Raw genomic sequence first — 23,680 nt, 5'->3', positions numbered from 1 at the left:
ATAGTTAGGTTTGGTTAGGTTAGGTTAGGTTATGTTAGGTTAGGTTGGGTTAGGTTAGGTTAGGTTACGTTAGGTTAAGGTATGAACCGTCGTAAAACCGCAATAAACAATGTCACTTAGTGAGATGCAGTGTTTTTCACCTTTACAAGTTGGGAACTGCGATATCTAATGTGAGAGCGCTTGAAACCGTCGTAATGTTGTAGAAAGCAATGTAAAGTAGCGAGTAATACGTTTTCTAACGATAGAAGTGCGAAGGTTATGTTAGGTTGAGTTATGTTAGTTTAAGCCGCATTAAACAATGTCACTTAGTGAGATGCAGTGTTTTTCACCATTACAAGTCGGGAACTGCGATATCCAATGTGAAAGCGCTTGCAAACGTCGTTAGATAAGGTTAGGTTAGGTTAGGTTAGGTAAGGTTAGGTTAGGTTTGGTTAGGTTAGTTTAGGTTAGGTTAGGTTAGGTTAGGTTAGATTAGGTTAGGTTGGGTTGAGTTGGGTTAGGTTAGGTTGGGTTAGGTTAGGTTAGGTTGGGTTAGGTTAGGTTAGGTTACGTTAGGTTAGGTTAGGTTAGGTAAGGATAATTTGGTTAGGTTAGGTAAGCTTAGGTTAGGTTAGGTTAGGTTGGGTTGGGTGTTGTTGGGTTGGGTTGGGTTGGGTTAGGTTGGGTTAGGTTAGGTTAGGTTACGTTAGGTTAGGTTAGGTTAGGTTACGTTAGGTTATGTTAGGTTAGGTTAGGTTACGTTAGGTTAGGTTAGGTCAGGTAAGGTTAGGTTACGTTAGAATAGGTTAGGTTAGGTTAGGTTACGTTAGGTTAGGTTAAGTTAGGTTAGGTTAGGTTTGGTTAGGTTAGGTTAGGTTAGCTTAGGTTAGGTTAGGTTGGGTTGGGTTGGGTTAGGTTGGGTTAGGTTAGGTTAGGTTAGGTTAGGTTGGGTTAGGTTAGTTTAGGTTAGGTTAGGTTAGGTTAGGTTAGGTTGGGTTGGGTTGGGTTAGGTTAGGTTAGGTAAGGTTAGGTTAGGTTAGGTTAGGTTACGTTAGGTTAAGGTATGAACCGTCGTAAAACCGCATGAAACAATGTCACTTAGTGAGATGCAGTGTTTTTCATCTTTACAAGTTGGGAACTGCGATATCTAATGTGAAAGCGCATGAAACCGTCGTAATCTTGTAGAAAACATTGTAAAGTTGCGAGTAAAACGTTTTCTAACGATATAAGTGCGAAGGTTAGGTTAGGTTAGGTTAGTTTAAGCTAGGTAGCGTCGTGAAACTACCAAAAACGACGTCATCTAACGAGATAGTGTTGTTTTATTGCGAGTACGAAACTGCGATAGGTGAAATATTGGGAAAGCACACAAAATGGCATGAACTAGCCAGATACTGCGTCTTGTGCCGTTACAAGTAAGAAACTGCTTTATTGTGATATTCTCGTTAAAGCGCATGCAAGTATCGTGAAACCTTAAAGAACGATGTCATTTAGCGAGATACAGCGTTCTGCACTGTAATAAGTTGGTGAGAAACTGTGAGGTCAAGCAAATATCGTAATTGTGAACGAAACAGTGTAATTGAGCGTATTTAGATACAAGTGCGAATGTTAGGTTAGGTCAACCTCGTAAAACCGTCGTAAAACCGCATTATCAACCGTCATAAAACCGCATTAAACAATGTCACTTAGTGAGATGTAGTGTTTTTCAACATTACAAGTCGGGAACTACGATATCTAATGTGAAAGCGCATGAAACCGTCGTAATCTTGTAGAAAACATTGTAAAGTTGCGAGTAAAACGTTTTCTAACGATAGAAGTGCGAAGGTTAGCTTGAGTTATGTTAGTTTAAGCTATGTAGCGTCGTGAGACCACCAAAAAGGACGTCATCTAACGAGATAGTGTTGTTTTATTGCATGTACGTAACTGCAATAGGTGAAATGTTGTGAAAGTACACAAAACGGCTTGAACAAGCCAGATACTGCGTGTTGTACCGTTACAAGTGCGAAACTGCTATAATGTGATATTCTTGTTAAAGCGCATGCAAGCATCGTGAAACCTTAAAGAACGATGTCCTTTAGCGAGATACAGCGTTCTGTACTGCAATAAGTTGGTGAAAAACTGTGAGGTTATGCAAATATCCTAATTGTGAACGAAACAGTGTAATAGAGCGTTTTTCAATACAAGTACGAATGTTAGGTTAGGTTAAGATATGAACCGTCGTAAAACCGCATTAAACAATGTCACTTAGTGAGATGCAGTGTTTTTCACCATTACAAGTCGGGAACTGCGATATCTAATGTGAAAGCGCTTGCAAACGTCGTTAGGTTAGGTTAGGTTAGGTTAGGTTAGGTTACGTTAGGTTAGGTTTGGTTAGGTTAGGTTAGGTTAGGTTATGTTAGGTTAGGTTGGGTTAGGTTAGGTTAGGTTAGGTTAGGTTAAGATATGAACCGCGCTAAAACCGCATTAAACAATGTCACTTAGTGAGATGCAGTGTTTTTCACCTTTACAAGTTGGGAACTGCGATATCTAATGTGAAAGCGCTTGAAACCGTCGTAATGTTGTAGAAAGCAATGTAAAGTAGCGAGTAAAACGTTTTCTCACAATAGAAGTGCGAAGGTTATGTTAGGTTGAGTTATGTTAGTTTAAGCTAGGTAGCGTCGTGAAACCACCAAAAACGACGTCATCTAACGAGATAGTGTTGTTTTATTGCGAGTACGAAACTGCGATAGGTAAAATGTTGTGAAAGCACACAAAACGGCATGAACAAGCCAAATACTGCGTGTTGTACCGTTACAAGTGCGAAACTGCTATGTTGTGACATTCTCGGTAAAGCGCATGCAAGTATCGTGAAACCTTAAAGAACGATGTCATTTAGCGAGATACAGCGTTCTGTACTGTAATAAGTTGGTGAGAAACTGTGAGGTCAAGCAAATATCGTAATTGTGAACGAAACAGTGTAATTGAGCGTCTTTAGATACAAGTGCGAATGTTAGGTTAGGTTGACATATCAACCATCGTAAAACCGCATTAAACAATGTCACTTAGTGAGATGTAGTGTTTTTCAACATTACAAGTCGGGAACTACGATATCTAATGTGAAAGCGCATGAAACCATCGTAATCTTGTAGAAAACATTGTAAAGTTGCGAGTAAAACGTTTTCTAACGATAGAAGTGCGAAGGTTAGGTTAGGTTAGGTTAGTTTAGGCTAGGTAGCGTCGTGAAACTACCAAAAACGACGTCATCTAAAGAGATAGTGTTGTTTTATTGCGAGTATTAAACTGCGATAGGTGAAATGTTGTGAAAGCACACAAAACGGCATGAACAAGCCAAATACTGCGTGTTCTACCGTTACAAGTGCGAAACTGCTATATTGTGATATTCTCGTTAAAGCGCATGCAAGCATCGTGAAACCTTAAAGAACAATGTCATTTAGCGAGATACAGCGTTCTGTACTGCAATAAAATTGTGAAAAACTGTGAGGTTATGCAAATATCGTAATTGTGAACGAAACAGTGTAATAGAGCGTTTTTCAATACAAGTACGAATGTTAGGTTAGGTTAAGATATGAACCGTCGAAAACCGCACTAAACAATGTCACTTAGTGAGATGCAGTGTTTTTCACCATTACAAGTCGGGAACTGCGATATCTAATGTGAAAGCGCTTGCAAACGTCGTTAGGTTAGGTTAGGTTAGGTTAGGTTAGGTTACGTTAGGTTAGGTTTGGTTAGGTTAGGTTAGGTTAGGTTAGGTTAGGTTAGGTCAGGTTGGGTTAGGTTAGGTTAGGTTACGTTAGGTTAAGGTATGAACCGTCGTAAAACCGCAATAAACAATGTCACTTAGTGAGATGCAGTGTTTTTCACCTTTACAAGTTGGGAACTGCGATATCTAATGTGAAAGCGCTTGAGACCGTCGTAATGTTGTAGAAAGCAATGTAAAGTAGCGAGTAAAACGTTTTCTAACGATAGAAGTGCGAAGGTTATGTTAGGTAATGTTAGTTTAAGCTAGGTAGCGTCGTGAAACCACCAAAAACGACGTCATCTAACGAGATAGTGTTGTTTTATTGCGTGTACGAAACTGCGATAGGTAAAATGTTGTGAAAGCACACAAAACGGCATGAACAAGCCAAATACTGCGTGTTGTACCGTTACAAGTGCGAAACTGCTATGTTTTGACATTCTCGGTAAAGCGCATGCAAGTATCGTGAAACCTTAAAGAACGATGTCATTTAGCGAGATACAGCGTTCTGTACTGTAATAAGTTGGTGAGAAACTGTGAGGTCAAGCAAATATCGTAATTGTGAACGAAACAGTGTAATTGAGCGTCTTTAGATACAAGTGCGAATGTTAGGTTAGGTTGACATATCAACCGTCGTAAAACCGCATTAAACAATGTCACTTAGTGAGATGTAGTGTTTTTCAACATTACAAGTCGGGAACTACGATATCTAATGTGAAAGCGCATGAAACCGTCGTAATCTTGTAGAAAACATTGTAAAGTTGCGAGGAAAACGTTTTCTAACGATAGAAGTGCGAAGGTTAGGTTAGGTTAGGTTAGTTTAAGCTAGGTAGCGTCGTGAAACTACCAAAAACGACGTCATCTAACGATATAGTGTTGTTTTATAGCGAGTATTAAACTGCGATAGGTGAAATGTTGTGAAAGCACACAAAACGGCATGAACAAGCCAAATACTGCGTGTTCTACCGTTACAAGTGCGAAACTGCTATATTGTGATATTCTCGTTAAAGCGCATGCAAGCATCGTGAAACCTTAAAGAAATATGTCATTTAGCGAGATACAACGTTCTGTACTGCAATAAGTTGGTGAAAAACTGTGAGGTTATGCAAACATCGTAATTGTGAACAAAACAGTGTAATAAAGCGTTTTTAGATACAAGTGCGAATGTTAGGTTAGGTTAAGATATGAACCGTCGTAAAACCGCATTAAACAATGTCAATTAGTGAGATGCAGTGTTTTTCACCATTAAAAGTCGGGAACTGCGATATCTAATGTGAAAGCGCTTGCAACCGTCGTTAGGTTAGGTTAGGTTAGGTTTTGTTAGTTTAGGTTAGGTTAGGTTAGATTAGGTTAGGTTGGGTTGAGTTGGGTTAGGTTAGGTTAGGTTAGGTTGGGTTAGGTTAGGTTAGGTTAGGTTACGTTAGGTTAGGTTAGGTTAGGTTAGGTTACGTTAGGTTAGGTTAGGTTAGGTAAGGTTAGGTTAGGTTAGGTTGGGTTGGGTGTTGTTGGGTTGGGTGTTGTTGGGTTGGGTTGGGTTGGGTTGGGTTAGGCTGGGTTAGGTTAGGTTAGGTTACGTTAGGTTAGGTTAGGTTAGGTTACGTTAGGTTATGTTAGGTTAGGTTAGGTTACGTTAGGTTAGGTTAGGTCAGGTAAGGTTAGGTTACGTTAGAATAGGTTAGGTTAGGTTAGGTTACGTTAGGTTAGGTTAAGTTAGGTTAGGTTAGGTTTGGTTAGGTTTGGTTTGGTTAGCTTAGGTTAGGTTAGGTTGGGTTGGGTTGGGTTAGGTTAGGTTAGGTTTGGTAAGGTTAGGTTAGGTTAGGTTACGTTAGGTTAAGGTATGAACCGTGGTAAAACCGCATTAAACAATGTCACTTAGTGAGATGCAGTGTTTTTCACCTTTACAAGTTGGGAACTGTGATATCTAATGTGAAAGCGCTTGAAACCGTCGTAATGTTGTAGAAAGCAATGTAAAGTAGCGAGTAAAATCGTGAAACTACCAAAAACAACGTCATCTAACGAGATAGTGTTGTTTTATCGCGAGTACGAAACTGCGATAGGTGAAATGTTGTAAAAGCACACAAAACGGCATGAACAAGCCAAATACTGCGTGTTGTACCGTTACAAGTGCGAAACTGCTATATTGTGATATTCTCGTTAAAGCGCATGCAAGCATCGTGAAACCTTAAAGAACAATGTCATTTAGCGAGATACAGCGTTCTGTACTGCAATAAGTTGGTGAAAAACTGTGAGGTTATGCAAATATCGTAATTGTGAACGAAACAGTGTAATAGAGAGTTTTTCAATACAAGTACGAATGTTAGGTTAGGTTAAGATATGAACCGTCGTAAAACCGCATTAAACAATGTCACTTAGTGAGATGCAGTGTTTTTCACCATTACAAGTCGGGAACTGCGATATCTAATGTGAAAGCGCTTGCAAACGTCGTTAGGTTAGGTTAGGTTAGGTTAGGTTAGGTTAGGTTAGGTTACGTTAGGTTAGGTTTGGTTAGGTTAGGTTAGGTTAGGTTAGGTTAGCTTAGGTTAGGTTAGGTTGGGTTGGGTTGGGTTAGGTTAGGTTAGGTTTGGTAAGGTTAGGTTAGGTTAGGTTACGTTAGGTTAAGGTATGAACCGTGGTAAAACCGCATTAAACAATGTCACTTAGTGAGATGCAGTGTTTTTCACCTTTACAAGTTGGGAACTGCGATATCTAATGTGAAAGCGCATGAAACCGTCGTAATCTTGTAGAAAATATTGTAAAGTTGCGAGTAAAACGTTTTCTAACGATAGAAGTGCGAAGGTTAGCTTGAGTTATGTTAGTTTAAGCTATGTAGCGTCGTGAGACCACCAACAAGAACGTCATCTAACGAGATAGTGTTGTTTTATTGCGAGTACGAAACTGCGATAGGTAAAATGTTGTGAAAGCACACAAAACGGCATGAACAAGCCAAATAATGCGTGTTGTACCGTTACAAGTGCGAAACTGCTATGTTGTGACATTCTCGGTAAAGCGCATGCAAGTATCGTGAAACCTTAAAGAACGATGTCATTTAGCGAGATACAGCGTTCTGTACTGTAATAAGTTGGTGAGAAACTGTGAGGTCAAGCAAATATCGTAATTGTGAACGAAACAGTGTAATTGAGCGTCTTTAGATACAAGTGTGAATGTTAGGTTAGGTTCACATATCAACCATCGTAAAACCGCATTAAACAATGTCACTTAGTGAGATGTAGTGTTTTTCAACATTACAAGTCGGGAACTACGATATCTAATGTGAAAGCGCATGAAACCGTCGTAATCTTGTAGAAAACATTGTAAAGTTGCGAGTAAAACGTTTTCTAACGATAGAAGTGCGAAGGTTAGGTTAGGTTAGGTTAGTTTAAGCTAGGTAGCGTCGTGAAACTACCAAAAACGACGTCATCTAACGAGATAGTGTTGTTTTATTGCGAGTATTAAACTGCGATAGGTGAAATGTTGTGAAAGCACACAAAACGGCATGAACAAGCCAAATACTGCGTGTTCTACCGTTACAAGTGCGAAACTGCTATATTGTGATATTCTCGTTAAAGCGCATGCAAGCATCGTGAAACCTTAAAGAACAATGTCATTTAGCGAGATACAGCGTTCTGTACTGCAATAAGTTGGTGAAAAACTGTGAGGTTATGCAAATATCGTAATTGTGAACGAGACAGTGTAATAGAGCGTTTTTCAATACAAGTACGAATGTTAGGTTAGGTTAAGATATGAACCGTCGTAAAACCGCATTAAACAATGTCACTAAGTGAGATGCAGTGTTTTTCACCATTACAAGTCGGGAACTGCGATATCTAATGTGAAAGCGCTTGCAAACGTCGTTAGGTTAGGTTAGGTTAGGTTAGGTTACGTTAGGTTAGGTTTGGTTAGGTTAGGTTAGGTTAGGTTAGGTTATGTTAGGTTAGGTTGGGTTAGGTTAGGTTAGGTTACGTTAGGTTAAGGTATGAACCGTCGTTAAACCGCATTAAACAATGTCACTTAGTGAGATGCAGTGTTTTTCACCTTTACAAGTTGGGAACTGCGATATCTAATGTGAAAGCGCTTGAAACCGTCGTAATGTTCCAGAAAGCAATGTAAAGTAGCGAGTAAAACGTTTTCTAACGATAGAAGTGCGAAGGTTATGTTAGGTTGAGTTATGTTAGTTTAAGCTAGGTAGCGTCGTGAAACCACCAAAAACGACGTCATCTAACGAGATAGTGTTGTTTTATTGCGAGTATTAAACTGCGATAGGTGAAATGTTGTGAATGCACACAAAACGGCATGAACAAGCCAAATACTGCGTGTTCTACCGTTACAAGTGCGAAACTGCTATATTGTGATATTCTCGTTAAAGCGCATGCAAGCATCGTGAAACCTTAAAGAACAATGTCATTTAGCGAGATACAGCGTTCTGTACTGCAATAAGTTGGTGCACAACGTTGAGGTTATGCAAATATCGTAATTGTGAACGAAACAGTGTAATAGAGCGTTTTTCAATACAAGTACGAATGTTAGGTTAGGTTGACTTATCAACCATCGTAAAACCGCATTAAACAATGTCACTTAGTGAGATGTAGTGTTTTTCAACATTACAAGTCGGGAACTACGATATCTAATGTGAAAGCGCATGAAACCGTCGTAATCTTGTAAAAAACATTGTAAAGTTGTGAGTAAAACGTTTTCTAACGATAGAAGTGCGGTTAGCTTGAGTTATGTTAGTTTAAGCTATGTAGCGTCGTGAGACCACCAAAAAGGACGTCATCTAACGAGATAGTGTTGTTTTATTGCATGAACGAAACTGCAATAGGTGAAATGTTGTGAAAGTACACAAAACGGCATGAACAAGCCAAATACTGCGTGTTCTACCGTTACAAGTGCGAAACTGCTATATTGTGATATTCTCGTTAAAGCGCAAGCAAGCATCGTGAAACCTTAAAGAACAATGTCATTTAGCGAGATACAGCGTTTTGTACTGCAATAAGTTGGTGAAAAACTGTGAGGTCATGCAAATATCGTAATTGTGAACGAAACAGTGTAATAGAGCGTTTTTCAATACAAGTACGAATGTTAGGTTAGGTTAAGATATGAACCGTCGTAAAACCGCATTAAACAATGTCACTTAGTGAGATGCAGTGTTTTTCACCATTACAAGTCGGGAACTGCGATATCTAATGTGAAAGCGCTTGCAAACGTCGTTAGGTTAGGTTAGGTTAGGTTAGGTTACATTAGTTAGGTTTGGTTAGGTTATGTTAGGTTAGGTTGGGTTAGGTTAGGTTAGGTTACGTTAGGTTAAGGTATGAACCGTCGTAAAACCGCAATAAACAATGTCACTTAGTGAGATGCAGTGTTTTTCACCTTTACAAGTTGGGAACTGCGATATCTAATGTGAGAGCGCTTGAAACCGTCGTAATGTTGTAGAAAGCAATGTAAAGTAGCGAGTAAAACGTTTTCTAACGATAGAAGTGCGAAGGTTAGGTTAGGTTAGGTTACTTTAAGCTAGGTAGCGTCGTGAAACTACCAAAAACGACGTCATATAACGAGATAGTGTTGTTTTATTGCGAGTATTAAACTGCGATAGGTGAAATGTTGTGAAAGCACACAAAACGGCATGAACAAGCCAAATACTGCGTGTTCTACCGTTACAAGTGCGAAACTGCTATATTGTGATATTCTCGTTAAAGCGCATGCAAGCATCGTGAAACCTTAAAGAACAATGTCATTTAGCGAGATACAGCGTTCTGTACTGCAATAAGTTGGTGAAAAACTGTGAGGTTATGCAAATATCGTAATGGTGAACGAAACAGTGTAATAGAGCGTTTTTCAATACAAGTACGAATGTTAGGTTAGGTTAAGATATGAACCGTCGTAAAACCGCATTAAACAATGTCACTTAGTGAGATGCAGTGTTTTTCACCATTACAAGTCGGGAACTGCGATATCCAATGTGAAAGCGCTTGCAAACGTCGTTAGATAAGGTTAGGTTAGGTTAGGTTAGGTAAGGTTAGGTTAGGTTTGGTTAGGTTAGTTTAGGTTAGGTTAGGTTAGGTTAGATTAGGTTAGGTTGGGTTGAGTTGGGTTAGGTTAGGTTGGGTTAGGTTAGGTTAGGTTGGGTTAGGTTAGGTTAGGTTACGTTAGGTTAGGTTAGGTTAGGTAAGGATAATTTGGTTAGGTTAGGTAAGCTTAGGTTAGGTTAGGTTAGGTTGGGTTGGGTGTTGTTGGGTTGGGTTGGGTTGGGTTAGGTTGGGTTAGGTTAGGTTAGGTTACGTTAGGTTAGGTTAGGTTAGGTTACGTTAGGTTATGTTAGGTTAGGTTAGGTTACGTTAGGTTAGGTTAGGTCAGGTAAGGTTAGGTTACGTTAGAATAGGTTAGGTTAGGTTAGGTTACGTTAGGTTAGGTTAAGTTAGGTTAGGTTAGGTTTGGTTAGGTTAGGTTAGGTTAGCTTAGGTTAGGTTAGGTTGGGTTGGGTTGGGTTAGGTTGGGTTAGGTTAGGTTAGGTTAGGTTAGGTTGGGTTAGGTTAGTTTAGGTTAGGTTAGGTTAGGTTAGGTTAGGTTGGGTTGGGTTGGGTTAGGTTAGGTTAGGTAAGGTTAGGTTAGGTTAGGTTAGGTTACGTTAGGTTAAGGTATGAACCGTCGTAAAACCGCATGAAACAATGTCACTTAGTGAGATGCAGTGTTTTTCATCTTTACAAGTTGGGAACTGCGATATCTAATGTGAAAGCGCATGAAACCGTCGTAATCTTGTAGAAAACATTGTAAAGTTGCAAGTAAAACGTTTTCTAACGATATAAGTGCGAAGGTTAGGTTAGGTTAGGTTAGTTTAAGCTAGGTAGCGTCGTGAAACTACCAAAAACGACGTCATCTAACGAGATAGTGTTGTTTTATTGCGAGTACGAAACTGCGATAGGTGAAATATTGGGAAAGCACACAAAATGGCATGAACTAGCCAGATACTGCGTCTTGTGCCGTTACAAGTGAGAAACTGCTTTATTGTGATATTCTCGTTAAAGCGCATGCAAGTATCGTGAAACCTTAAAGAACGATGTCATTTAGCGAGATACAGCGTTCTGCACTGTAATAAGTTGGTGAGAAACTGTGAGGTCAAGCAAATATCGTAATTGTGAACGAAACAGTGTAATTGAGCGTATTTAGATACAAGTGCGAATGTTAGGTTAGGTTGAGATATCAACCGTCGTAAAACCGCATTAAACAATGTCACTTAGTGAGATGTAGTGTTTTTCAACATTACAAGTCGGGAACTACGATATCTAATGTGAAAGCGCATGAAACCGTCGTAATCTTGTAGAAAACATTGTAAAGTTGCGAGTAAAACGTTTTCTAACGATAGAAGTGCGAAGGTTAGCTTGAGTTATGTTAGTTTAAGCTATGTAGCGTCGTGAGACCACCAAAAAGGACGTCATCTAACGAGATAGTGTTGTTTTATTGCATGTACGTAACTGCAATAGGTGAAATGTTGTGAAAGTACACAAAACGGCTTGAACAAGCCAGATACTGCGTGTTGTACCGTTACAAGTGCGAAACTGCTATAATGTGATATTCTTGTTAAAGCGCATGCAAGCATCGTGAAACCTTAAAGAACGATGTCCTTTAGCGAGATACAGCGTTCTGTACTGCAATAAGTTGGTGAAAAACTGTGAGGTTATGCAAATATCCTAATTGTGAACGAAACAGTGTAATAGAGCGTTTTTCAATACAAGTACGAATGTTAGGTTAGGTTAAGATATGAACCGTCGTAAAACCGCATTAAACAATGTCACTTAGTGAGATGCAGTGTTTTTCACCATTACAAGTCGGGAACTGCGATATCTAATGTGAAAGCGCTTGCAAACGTCGTTAGGTTAGGTTAGGTTAGGTTAGGTTAGGTTACGTTAGGTTAGGTTTGGTTAGGTTAGGTTAGGTTAGGTTATGTTAGGTTAGGTTGGGTTAGGTTAGGTTAGGTTACGTTAGGTTAAGGTATGAACCGTCGTAAAACCGCATTAAACAATGTCACTTAGTGAGATGCAGTGTTTTTCACCTTTACAAGTTGGGAACTGCGATATCTAATGTGAAAGCGCTTGAAACCGTCGTAATGTTCCAGAAAGCAATGTAAAGTAGCGAGTAAAACGTTTTCTAACGATAGAAGTGCGAAGGTTATGTTAGGTTGAGTTATGTTAGTTTAAGCTAGGTAGCGTCGTGAAACCACCAAAAACGACGTCATCTAACGAGATAGTGTTGTTTTATTGCGAGTATTAAACTGCGATAGGTGAAATGTTGTGAATGCACACAAAACGGCATGAACAAGCCAAATACTGCGTGTTCTACCGTTACAAGTGCGAAACTGCTATATTGTGATATTCTCGTTAAAGCGCATGCAAGCATCGTGAAACCTTAAAGAACAATGTCATTTAGCGAGATACAGCGTTCTGTACTGCAATAAGTTGGTGCACAACGTTGAGGTTATGCAAATATCGTAATTGTGAACGAAACAGTGTAATAGAGCGTTTTTCAATACAAGTACGAATGTTAGGTTAGGTTGACTTATCAACCATCGTAAAACCGCATTAAACAATGTCACTTAGTGAGATGTAGTGTTTTTCAACATTACAAGTCGGGAACTACGATATCTAATGTGAAAGCGCATGAAACCGTCGTAATCTTGTAAAAAACATTGTAAAGTTGTGAGTAAAACGTTTTCTAACGATAGAAGTGCGGTTAGCTTGAGTTATGTTAGTTTAAGCTATGTAGCGTCGTGAGACCACCAAAAAGGACGTCATCTAACGAGATAGTGTTGTTTTATTGCATGTACGAAACTGCAATAGGTGAAATGTTGTGAAAGTACACAAAACGGCATGAACAAGCCAAATACTGCGTGTTCTACCGTTACAAGTGCGAAACTGCTATATTGTGATATTCTCGTGAAAGCGCAAGCAAGCATCGTGAAACCTTAAAGAACAATGTCATTTAGCGAGATACAGCGTTTTGTACTGCAATAAGTTGGTGAAAAACTGTGAGGTCATGCAAATATCGTAATTGTGAACGAAACAGTGTAATAGAGCGTTTTTCAATACAAGTACGAATGTTAGGTTAGGTTAAGATATGAACCGTCGTAAAACCGCATTAAACAATGTCACTTAGTGAGATGCAGTGTTTTTCACCATTACAAGTCGGGAACTGCGATATCTAATGTGAAAGCGCTTGCAAACGTCGTTAGGTTAGGTTAGGTTAGGTTAGGTTACATTAGTTAGGTTTGGTTAGGTTAGGTTAGGTTATGTTAGGTTAGGTTGGGTTAGGTTAGGTTAGGTTACGTTAGGTTAAGGTATGAACCGTCGTAAAACCGCAATAAACAATGTCACTTAGTGAGATGCAGTGTTTTTCACCTTTACAAGTTGGGAACTGCGATATCTAATGTGAGAGCGCTTGAAACCGTCGTAATGTTGTAGAAAGCAATGTAAAGTAGCGAGTAAAACGTTTTCTAACGATAGAAGTGCGAAGGTTAGGTTAGGTTAGGTTACTTTAAGCTAGGTAGCGTCGTGAAACTACCAAAAACGACGTCATATAACGAGATAGTGTTGTTTTATTGCGAGTATTAAACTGCGATAGGTGAAATGTTGTGAAAGCACACAAAACGGCATGAACAAGCCAAATACTGCGTGTTCTACCGTTACAAGTGCGAAACTGCTATATTGTGATATTCTCGTTAAAGCGCATGCAAGCATCGTGAAACCTTAAAGAACAATGTCATTTAGCGAGATACAGCGTTCTGTACTGCAATAAGTTGGTGAAAAACTGTGAGGTTATGCAAATATCGTAATGGTGAACGAAACAGTGTAATAGAGCGTTTTTCAATACAAGTACGAATGTTAGGTTAGGTTAAGATATGAACCGTCGTAAAACCGCATTAAACAATGTCACTTAGTGAGATGCAGTGTTTTTCACCATTACAAGTCGGGAACTGCGATATCCAATGTGAAAGCGCTTGCAAACGTCGTTAGATAAGGTTAGGTTAGGTTAGGTTAGGTAAGGTTAGGTTAGGTTTGGTTAGGTTAGTTTAGGTTAGGTTAGGTTAGGTTAGATTAGGTTAGGTTGGGTTGAGTTGGGTTAGGTTAGGTTGGGTTAGGTTAGGTTAGGTTGGGTTAGGTTAGGTTAGGTTACGTTAGGTTAGGTTAGGTTAGGTAAGGATAATTTGGTTAGGTTAGGTAAGCTTAGGTTAGGTTAGGTTAGGTTGGGTTGGGTGTTGTTGGGTTGGGTTGGGTTGGGTTAGGTTGGGTTAGGTTAGGTTAGGTTACGTTAGGTTAGGTTAGGTTAGGTTACGTTAGGTTATGTTAGGTTAGGTTAGGTTACGTTAGGTTAGGTTAGGTCAGGTAAGGTTAGGTTACGTTAGAATAGGTTAGGTTAGGTTAGGTTACGTTAGGTTAGGTTAAGTTAGGTTAGGTTAGGTTTGGTTAGGTTAGGTTAGGTTAGCTTAGGTTAGGTTAGGTTGGGTTGGGTTGGGTTAGGTTGGGTTAGGTTAGGTTAGGTTAGGTTAGGTTGGGTTAGGTTAGTTTAGGTTAGGTTAGGTTAGGTTAGGTTAGGTTGGGTTGGGTTGGGTTAGGTTAGGTTAGGTAAGGTTAGGTTAGGTTAGGTTAGGTTACGTTAGGTTAAGGTATGAACCGTCGTAAAACCGCATGAAACAATGTCACTTAGTGAGATGCAGTGTTTTTCATCTTTACAAGTTGGGAACTGCGATATCTAATGTGAAAGCGCATGAAACCGTCGTAATCTTGTAGAAAACATTGTAAAGTTGCGAGTAAAACGTTTTCTAACGATATAAGTGCGAAGGTTAGGTTAGGTTAGGTTAGTTTAAACTAGGTAGCGTCGTGAAACTACCAAAAACGACGTCATCTAACGAGATAGTGTTGTTTTATTGCGAGTACGAAACTGCGATAGGTGAAATATTGGGAAAGCACACAAAATGGCATGAACTAGCCAGATACTGCGTCTTGTGCCGTTACAAGTGAGAAACTGCTTTATTGTGATATTCTCGTTAAAGCGCATGCAAGTATCGTGAAACCTTAAAGAACGATGTCATTTAGCGAGATACAGCGTTCTGCACTGTAATAAGTTGGTGAGAAACTGTGAGGTCAAGCAAATATCGTAATTGTGAACGAAACAGTGTAATTGAGCGTATTTAGATACAAGTGCGAATGTTAGGTTGAGATATCAACCGTCGTAAAACCGCATTAAACAATGTCACTTAGTGAGATGTAGTGTTTTTCAACATTACAAGTCGGGAACTACGATATCTAATGTGAAAGCGCATGAAACCGTCGTAATCTTGTAGAAAACATTGTAAAGTTGCGAGTAAAACGTTTTCTAACGATAGAAGTGCGAAGGTTAGCTTGAGTTATGTTAGTTTAAGCTATGTAGCGTCGTGAGACCACCAAAAAGGACGTCATCTAACGAGATAGTGTTGTTTTATTGCATGTACGTAACTGCAATAGGTGAAATGTTGTGAAAGTACACAAAACGGCTTGAACAAGCCAGATACTGCGTGTTGTACCGTTACAAGTGCGAAACTGCTATAATGTGATATTCTTGTTAAAGCGCATGCAAGCATCGTGAAACCTTAAAGAACGATGTCCTTTAGCGAGATACAGCGTTCTGTACTGCAATAAGTTGGTGAAAAACTGTGAGGTTATGCAAATATCCTAATTGTGAACGAAACAGTGTAATGAAGCGTTTTTCAATACAAGTACGAATGTTAGGTTAGGTTAAGATATGAACCGTCGTAAAACCGCATTAAACAATGTCACTTAGTGAGATGCAGTGTTTTTCACCATTACATGTCGGGAACTGCGATATCTAATGTGAAAGCGCTTGCAAACGTCGTTAGGTTAGGTTAGGTTAGGTTAGGTTAGGTTACGTTAGGTTAGGTTTGGTTAGGTTAGGTTAGGTTAGGTTATGTTAGGTTAGGTTGGGTTAGGTTAGGTTAGGTTAGGTTAGGTTAAGATATGAACCGCGCTAAAACCGCATTAAACAATGTCACTTAGTGAGATGCAGTGTTTTTCACCTTTACAAGTTGGGAACTGCGATATCTAATGTGAAAGCGCTTGAAACCGTCGTAATGTTGTAGAAAGCAATGTAAAGTAGCGAGTAAAACGTTTTCTCACAATAGAAGTGCGAAGGTTATGTTAGGTTGAGTTATGTTAGTTTAAGCTAGGTAGCGTCGTGAAACCACCAAAAACGACGTCATCTAACGAGATAGTGTTGTTTTATTGCGAGTACGAAACTGCGATAGGTAAAATGTTGTGAAAGCACACAAAACGGCATGAACAAGCCAAATACTGCGTGTTGTACCGTTACAAGTGCGAAACTGCTATGTTGTGACATTCTCGGTAAAGCGCATGCAAGCATCGTGAAACCTTAAAGAAATATGTCATTTAGCGAGATACAACGTTCTGTACTGCAATAAGTTGGTGAAAAACTGTGAGGTTATGCAAACATCGTAATTGTGAACAAAACAGTGTAATAAAGCGTTTTTAGATACAAGTGCGAATGTTAGGTTAGGTTAAGATATGAACCGTCGTAAAACCGCATTAAACAATGTCAATTAGTGAGATGCAGTGTTTTTCACCATTAAAAGTCGGGAACTGCGATATCTAATGTGAAAGCGCTTGCAACCGTCGTTAGGTTAGGTTAGGTTAGGTTTTGTTAGTTTAGGTTAGGTTAGGTTAGATTAGGTTAGGTTGGGTTGAGTTGGGTTAGGTTAGGTTAGGTTAGGTTGGGTTAGGTTAGGTTAGGTTAGGTTACGTTAGGTTAGGTTAGGTTAGGTTAGGTTAGGTTACGTTAGGTTAGGTTAGGTTAGGTAAGGTTAGGTTAGGTTAGGTTGGGTTGGGTGTTGTTGGGTTGGGTGTTGTTGGGTTGGGTTGGGTTGGGTTGGGTTAGGCTGGGTTAGGTTAGGTTAGGTTACGTTAGGTTAGGTTAGGTTAGGTTACGTTAGGTTATGTTAGGTTAGGTTAGGTTACGTTAGGTTAGGTTAGGTCAGGTAAGGTTAGGTTACGTTAGAATAGGTTAGGTTAGGTTAGGTTACGTTAGGTTAGGTTAAGTTAGGTTAGGTTAGGTTTGGTTAGGTTTGGTTTGGTTAGCTTAGGTTAGGTTAGGTTGGGTTGGGTTGGGTTAGGTTAGCTTAGGTTTGGTAAGGTTAGGTTAGGTTAGGTTACGTTAGGTTAAGGTATGAACCGTGGTAAAACCGCATTAAACAATGTCACTTAGTGAGATGCAGTGTTTTTCACCTTTACAAGTTGGGAACTGTGATATCTAATGTGAAAGCGCTTGAAACCGTCGTAATGTTGTAGAAAGCAATGTAAAGTAGCGAGTAAAATCGTGAAACTACCAAAAACAACGTCATCTAACGAGATAGTGTTGTTTTATCGCGAGTACGAAACTGCGATAGGTGAAATGTTGTAAAAGCACACAAAACGGCATGAACAAGCCAAATACTGCGTGTTGTACCGTTACAAGTGCGAAACTGCTATATTGTGATATTCTCGTTAAAGCGCATGCAAGCATCGTGAAACCTTAAAGAACAATGTCATTTAGCGAGATACAGCGTTCTGTACTGCAATAAGTTGGTGAGAAACTGTGAGGTCAAGCAAATATCGTAATTGTGAACGAAACAGTGTAATTGAGCGTATTTAGATACAAGTGCGAATGTTAGGTTAGGTTGAGATATCAACCGTCGTAAAACCGCATTAAACAATGTCACTTAGTGAGATGTAGTGTTTTTCAACATTACAAGTCGGGAACTACGATATCTAATGTGAAAGCGCATGAAACCGTCGTAATCTTGTAGAAAACATTGTAAAGTTGCGAGTAAAACGTTTTCTAACGATAGAAGTGCGAAGGTTAGCTTGAGTTATGTTAGTTTAAGCTATGTAGCGTCGTGAGACCACCAAAAAGGACGTCATCTAACGAGATAGTGTTGTTTTATTGCATGTACGTAACTGCAATAGGTGAAATGTTGTGAAAGTACACAAAACGGCTTGAACAAGCCAGATACTGCGTGTTGTACCGTTACAAGTGCGAAACTGCTATAATGTGATATTCTTGTTAAAGCGCATGCAAGCATCGTGAAACCTTAAAGAACGATGTCCTTTAGCGAGATACAGCGTTCTGTACTGCAATAAGTTGGTGAAAAACTGTGAGGTTATGCAAATATCCTAATTGTGAACGAAACAGTGTAATAGAGCGTTTTTCAATACAAGTACGAATGTTAGGTTAGGTTAAGATATGAACCGTCGTAAAACCGCATTAAACAATGTCACTTAGTGAGATGCAGTGTTTTTCACCATTACAAGTCGGGAACTGCGATATCTAATGTGAAAGCGCTTGCAAACGTCGTTAGGTTAGGTTAGGTTAGGTTAGGTTAGGTTACGTTAGGTTAGGTTTGGTTAGGTTAGGTTAGGTTAGGTTATGTTAGGTTAGGTTGGGTTAGGTTAGGTTAGGTTACGTTAGGTTAAGGTATGAACCGTCGTAAAACCGCATTAAACAATGTCACTTAGTGAGATGCAGTGTTTTTCACCTTTACAAGTTGGGAACTGCGATATCTAATGTGAAAGCGCTTGAAACCGTCGTAATGTTCCAGAAAGCAATGTAAAGTAGCGAGTAAAACGTTTTCTAACGATAGAAGTGCGAAGGTTATGTTAGGTTGAGTTATGTTAGTTTAAGCTAGGTAGCGTCGTGAAACCACCAAAAACGACGTCATCTAACGAGATAGTGTTGTTTTATTGCGAGTATTAAACTGCGATAGGTGAAATGTTGTGAATGCACACAAAACGGCATGAACAAGCCAAATACTGCGTGTTCTACCGTTACAAGTGCGAAACTGCTATATTGTGATATTCTCGTTAAAGCGCATGCAAGCATCGTGAAACCTTAAAGAACAATGTCATTTAGCGAGATACAGCGTTCTGTACTGCAATAAGTTGGTGCACAACGTTGAGGTTATGCAAATATCGTAATTGTGAACGAAACAGTGTAATAGAGCGTTTTTCAATACAAGTACGAATGTTAGGTTAGGTTGACTTATCAACCATCGTAAAACCGCATTAAACAATGTCACTTAGTGAGATGTAGTGTTTTTCAACATTACAAGTCGGGAACTACGATATCTAATGTGAAAGCGCATGAAACCGTCGTAATCTTGTAAAAAACATTGTAAAGTTGTGAGTAAAACGTTTTCTAACGATAGAAGTGCGGTTAGCTTGAGTTATGTTAGTTTAAGCTATGTAGCGTCGTGAGACCACCAAAAAGGACGTCATCTAACGAGATAGTGTTGTTTTATTGCATGTACGAAACTGCAATAGGTGAAATGTTGTGAAAGTACACAAAACGGCATGAACAAGCCAAATACTGCGTGTTCTACCGTTACAAGTGCGAAACTGCTATATTGTGATATTCTCGTGAAAGCGCAAGCAAGCATCGTGAAACCTTAAAGAACAATGTCATTTAGCGAGATACAGCGTTTTGTACTGCAATAAGTTGGTGAAAAACTGTGAGGTCATGCAAATATCGTAATTGTGAACGAAACAGTGTAATAGAGCGTTTTTCAATACAAGTACGAATGTTAGGTTAGGTTAAGATATGAACCGTCGTAAAACCGCATTAAACAATGTCACTTAGTGAGATGCAGTGTTTTTCACCATTACAAGTCGGGAACTGCGATATCTAATGTGAAAGCGCTTGCAAACGTCGTTAGGTTAGGTTAGGTTAGGTTAGGTTAGGTTACATTAGTTAGGTTTGGTTAGGTTAGGTTAGGTTATGTTAGGTTAGGTTGGGTTAGGTTAGGTTAGGTTACGTTAGGTTAAGGTATGAACCGTCGTAAAACCGCAATAAACAATGTCACTTAGTGAGATGCAGTGTTTTTCACCTTTACAAGTTGGGAACTGCGATATCTAATGTGAGAGCGCTTGAAACCGTCGTAATGTTGTAGAAAGCAATGTAAAGTAGCGAGTAAAACGTTTTCTAACGATAGAAGTGCGAAGGTTAGGTTAGGTTAGGTTACTTTAAGCTAGGTAGCGTCGTGAAACTACCAAAAACGACGTCATATAACGAGATAGTGTTGTTTTATTGCGAGTATTAAACTGCGATAGGTGAAATGTTGTGAAAGCACACAAAACGGCATGAACAAGCCAAATACTGCGTGTTCTACCGTTACAAGTGCGAAACTGCTATATTGTGATATTCTCGTTAAAGCGCATGCAAGCATCGTGAAACCTTAAAGAACAATGTCATTTAGCGAGATACAGCGTTCTGTACTGCAATAAGTTGGTGAAAAACTGTGAGGTTATGCAAATATCGTAATGGTGAACGAAACAGTGTAATAGAGCGTTTTTCAATACAAGTACGAATGTTAGGTTAGGTTAAGATATGAACCGTCGTAAAACCGCATTAAACAATGTCACTTAGTGAGATGCAGTGTTTTTCACCATTACAAGTCGGGAACTGCGATATCCAATGTGAAAGCGCTTGCAAACGTCGTTAGATAAGGTTAGGTTAGGTTAGGTTAGGTAAGGTTAGGTTAGGTTTGGTTAGGTTAGTTTAGGTTAGGTTAGGTTAGGTTAGATTAGGTTAGGTTGGGTTGAGTTGGGTTAGGTTAGGTTGGGTTAGGTTAGGTTAGGTTGGGTTAGGTTAGGTTAGGTTACGTTAGGTTAGGTTAGGTTAGGTAAGGATAATTTGGTTAGGTTAGGTAAGCTTAGGTTAGGTTAGGTTAGGTTGGGTTGGGTGTTGTTGGGTTGGGTTGGGTTGGGTTAGGTTGGGTTAGGTTAGGTTAGGTTACGTTAGGTTAGGTTAGGTTAGGTTACGTTAGGGTATGTTAGGTTAGGTTAGGTTACGTTAGGTTAGGTTAGGTCAGGTAAGGTTAGGTTACGTTAGAATAGGTTAGGTTAGGTTAGGTTACGTTAGGTTAGGTTAAGTTAGGTTAGGTTAGGTTTGGTTAGGTTAGGTTAGGTTAGCTTAGGTTAGGTTAGGTTGGGTTGGGTTGGGTTAGGTTGGGTTAGGTTAGGTTAGGTTAGGTTAGGTTGGGTTAGGTTAGTTTAGGTTAGGTTAGGTTAGGTTAGGTTAGGTTGGGTTGGGTTGGGTTAGGTTAGGTTAGGTAAGGTTAGGTTAGGTTAGGTTAGGTTACGTTAGGTTAAGGTATGAACCGTCGTAAAACCGCATGAAACAATGTCACTTAGTGAGATGCAGTGTTTTTCATCTTTACAAGTTGGGAACTGCGATATCTAATGTGAAAGCGCATGAAACCGTCGTAATCTTGTAGAAAACATTGTAAAGTTGCGAGTAAAACGTTTTCTAACGATATAAGTGCGAAGGTTAGGTTAGGTTAGGTTAGTTTAAGCTAGGTAGCGTCGTGAAACTACCAAAAACGACGTCATCTAACGAGATAGTGTTGTTTTATTGCGAGTACGAAACTGCGATAGGTGAAATATTGGGAAAGCACACAAAATGGCATGAACTAGCCAGATACTGCGTCTTGTGCCGTTACAAGTGAGAAACTGCTTTATTGTGATATTCTCGTTAAAGCGCATGCAAGTATCGTGAAACCTTAAAGAACGATGTCATTTAGCGAGATACAGCGTTCTGCACTGTAATAAGTTGGTGAGAAACTGTGAGGTCAAGCAAATATCGTAATTGTGAACGAAACAGTGTAATTGAGCGTATTTAGATACAAGTGCGAATGTTAGGTTGAGATATCAACCGTCGTAAAACCGCATTAAACAATGTCACTTAGTGAGATGTAGTGTTTTTCAACATTACAAGTCGGGAACTACGATATCTAATGTGAAAGCGCATGAAACCGTCGTAATCTTGTAGAAAACATTGTAAAGTTGCGAGTAAAACGTTTTCTAACGATAGAAGTGCGAAGGTTAGCTTGAGTTATGTTAGTTTAAGCTATGTAGCGTCGTGAGACCACCAAAAAGGACGTCATCTAACGAGATAGTGTTGTTTTATTGCATGTACGTAACTGCAATAGGTGAAATGTTGTGAAAGTACACAAAACGGCTTGAACAAGCCAGATACTGCGTGTTGTACCGTTACAAGTGCGAAACTGCTATAATGTGATATTCTTGTTAAAGCGCATGCAAGCATCGTGAAACCTTAAAGAACGATGTCCTTTAGCGAGATACAGCGTTCTGTACTGCAATAAGTTGGTGAAAAACTGTGAGGTTATGCAAATATCCTAATTGTGAACGAAACAGTGTAATGAAGCGTTTTTCAATACAAGTACGAATGTTAGGTTAGGTTAAGATATGAACCGTCGTAAAACCGCATTAAACAATGTCACTTAGTGAGATGCAGTGTTTTTCACCATTACATGTCGGGAACTGCGATATCTAATGTGAAAGCGCTTGCAAACGTCGTTAGGTTAGGTTAGGTTAGGTTAGGTTAGGTTACGTTAGGTTAGGTTTGGTTAGGTTAGGTTAGGTTAGGTTATGTTAGGTTAGGTTGGGTTAGGTTAGGTTAGGTTAGGTTAGGTTAAGATATGAACCGCGCTAAAACCGCATTAAACAATGTCACTTAGTGAGATGCAGTGTTTTTCACCTTTACAAGTTGGGAACTGCGATATCTAATGTGAAAGCGCTTGAAACCGTCGTAATGTTGTAGAAAGCAATGTAAAGTAGCGAGTAAAACGTTTTCTCACAATAGAAGTGCGAAGGTTATGTTAGGTTGAGTTATGTTAGTTTAAGCTAGGTAGCGTCGTGAAACCACCAAAAACGACGTCATCTAACGAGATAGTGTTGTTTTATTGCGAGTACGAAACTGCGATAGGTAAAATGTTGTGAAAGCACACAAAACGGCATGAACAAGCCAAATACTGCGTGTTGTACCGTTACAAGTGCGAAACTGCTATGTTGTGACATTCTCGGTAAAGCGCATGCAAGCATCGTGAAACCTTAAAGAAATATGTCATTTAGCGAGATACAACGTTCTGTACTGCAATAAGTTGGTGAAAAACTGTGAGGTTATGCAAACATCGTAATTGTGAACAAAACAGTGTAATAAAGCGTTTTTAGATACAAGTGCGAATGTTAGGTTAGGTTAAGATATGAACCGTCGTAAAACCGCATTAAACAATGTCAATTAGTGAGATGCAGTGTTTTTCACCATTAAAAGTCGGGAACTGCGATATCTAATGTGAAAGCGCTTGCAACCGTCGTTAGGTTAGGTTAGGTTAGGTTTTGTTAGTTTAGGTTAGGTTAGGTTAGATTAGGTTAGGTTGGGTTGAGTTGGGTTAGGTTAGGTTAGGTTAGGTTGGGTTAGGTTAGGTTAGGTTAGGTTACGTTAGGTTAGGTTAGGTTAGGTTAGGTTAGGTTACGTTAGGTTAGGTTAGGTTAGGTAAGGTTAGGTTAGGTTAGGTTGGGTTGGGTGTTGTTGGGTTGGGTGTTGTTGGGTTGGGTTGGGTTGGGTTGGGTTAGGCTGGGTTAGGTTAGGTTAGGTTACGTTAGGTTAGGTTAGGTTAGGTTACGTTAGGTTATGTTAGGTTAGGTTAGGTTACGTTAGGTTAGGTTAGGTCAGGTAAGGTTAGGTTACGTTAGAATAGGTTAGGTTAGGTTAGGTTACGTTAGGTTAGGTTAAGTTAGGTTAGGTTAGGTTTGGTTAGGTTTGGTTTGGTTAGCTTAGGTTAGGTTAGGTTGGGTTGGGTTGGGTTAGGTTAGGTTAGGTTTGGTAAGGTTAGGTTAGGTTAGGTTACGTTAGGTTAAGGTATGAACCGTGGTAAAACCGCATTAAACAATGTCACTTAGTGAGATGCAGTGTTTTTCACCTTTACAAGTTGGAAACTGTGATATCTAATGTGAAAGCGCTTGAAACCGTCGTAATGTTGTAGAAAGCAATGTAAAGTAGCGAGTAAAATCGTGAAACTACCAAAAACAACGTCATCTAACGAGATAGTGTTGTTTTATCGCGAGTACGAAACTGCGATAG

The sequence above is a fragment of the Rhipicephalus microplus genome, chromosome 1, assembly GCF_043290135.1.
Source record: "Rhipicephalus microplus isolate Deutch F79 chromosome 1, USDA_Rmic, whole genome shotgun sequence".
Taxonomy (NCBI): Eukaryota; Metazoa; Arthropoda; class Arachnida; order Ixodida; family Ixodidae; genus Rhipicephalus; species Rhipicephalus microplus.
This window is presented reverse-complemented; position numbering follows the sequence as displayed.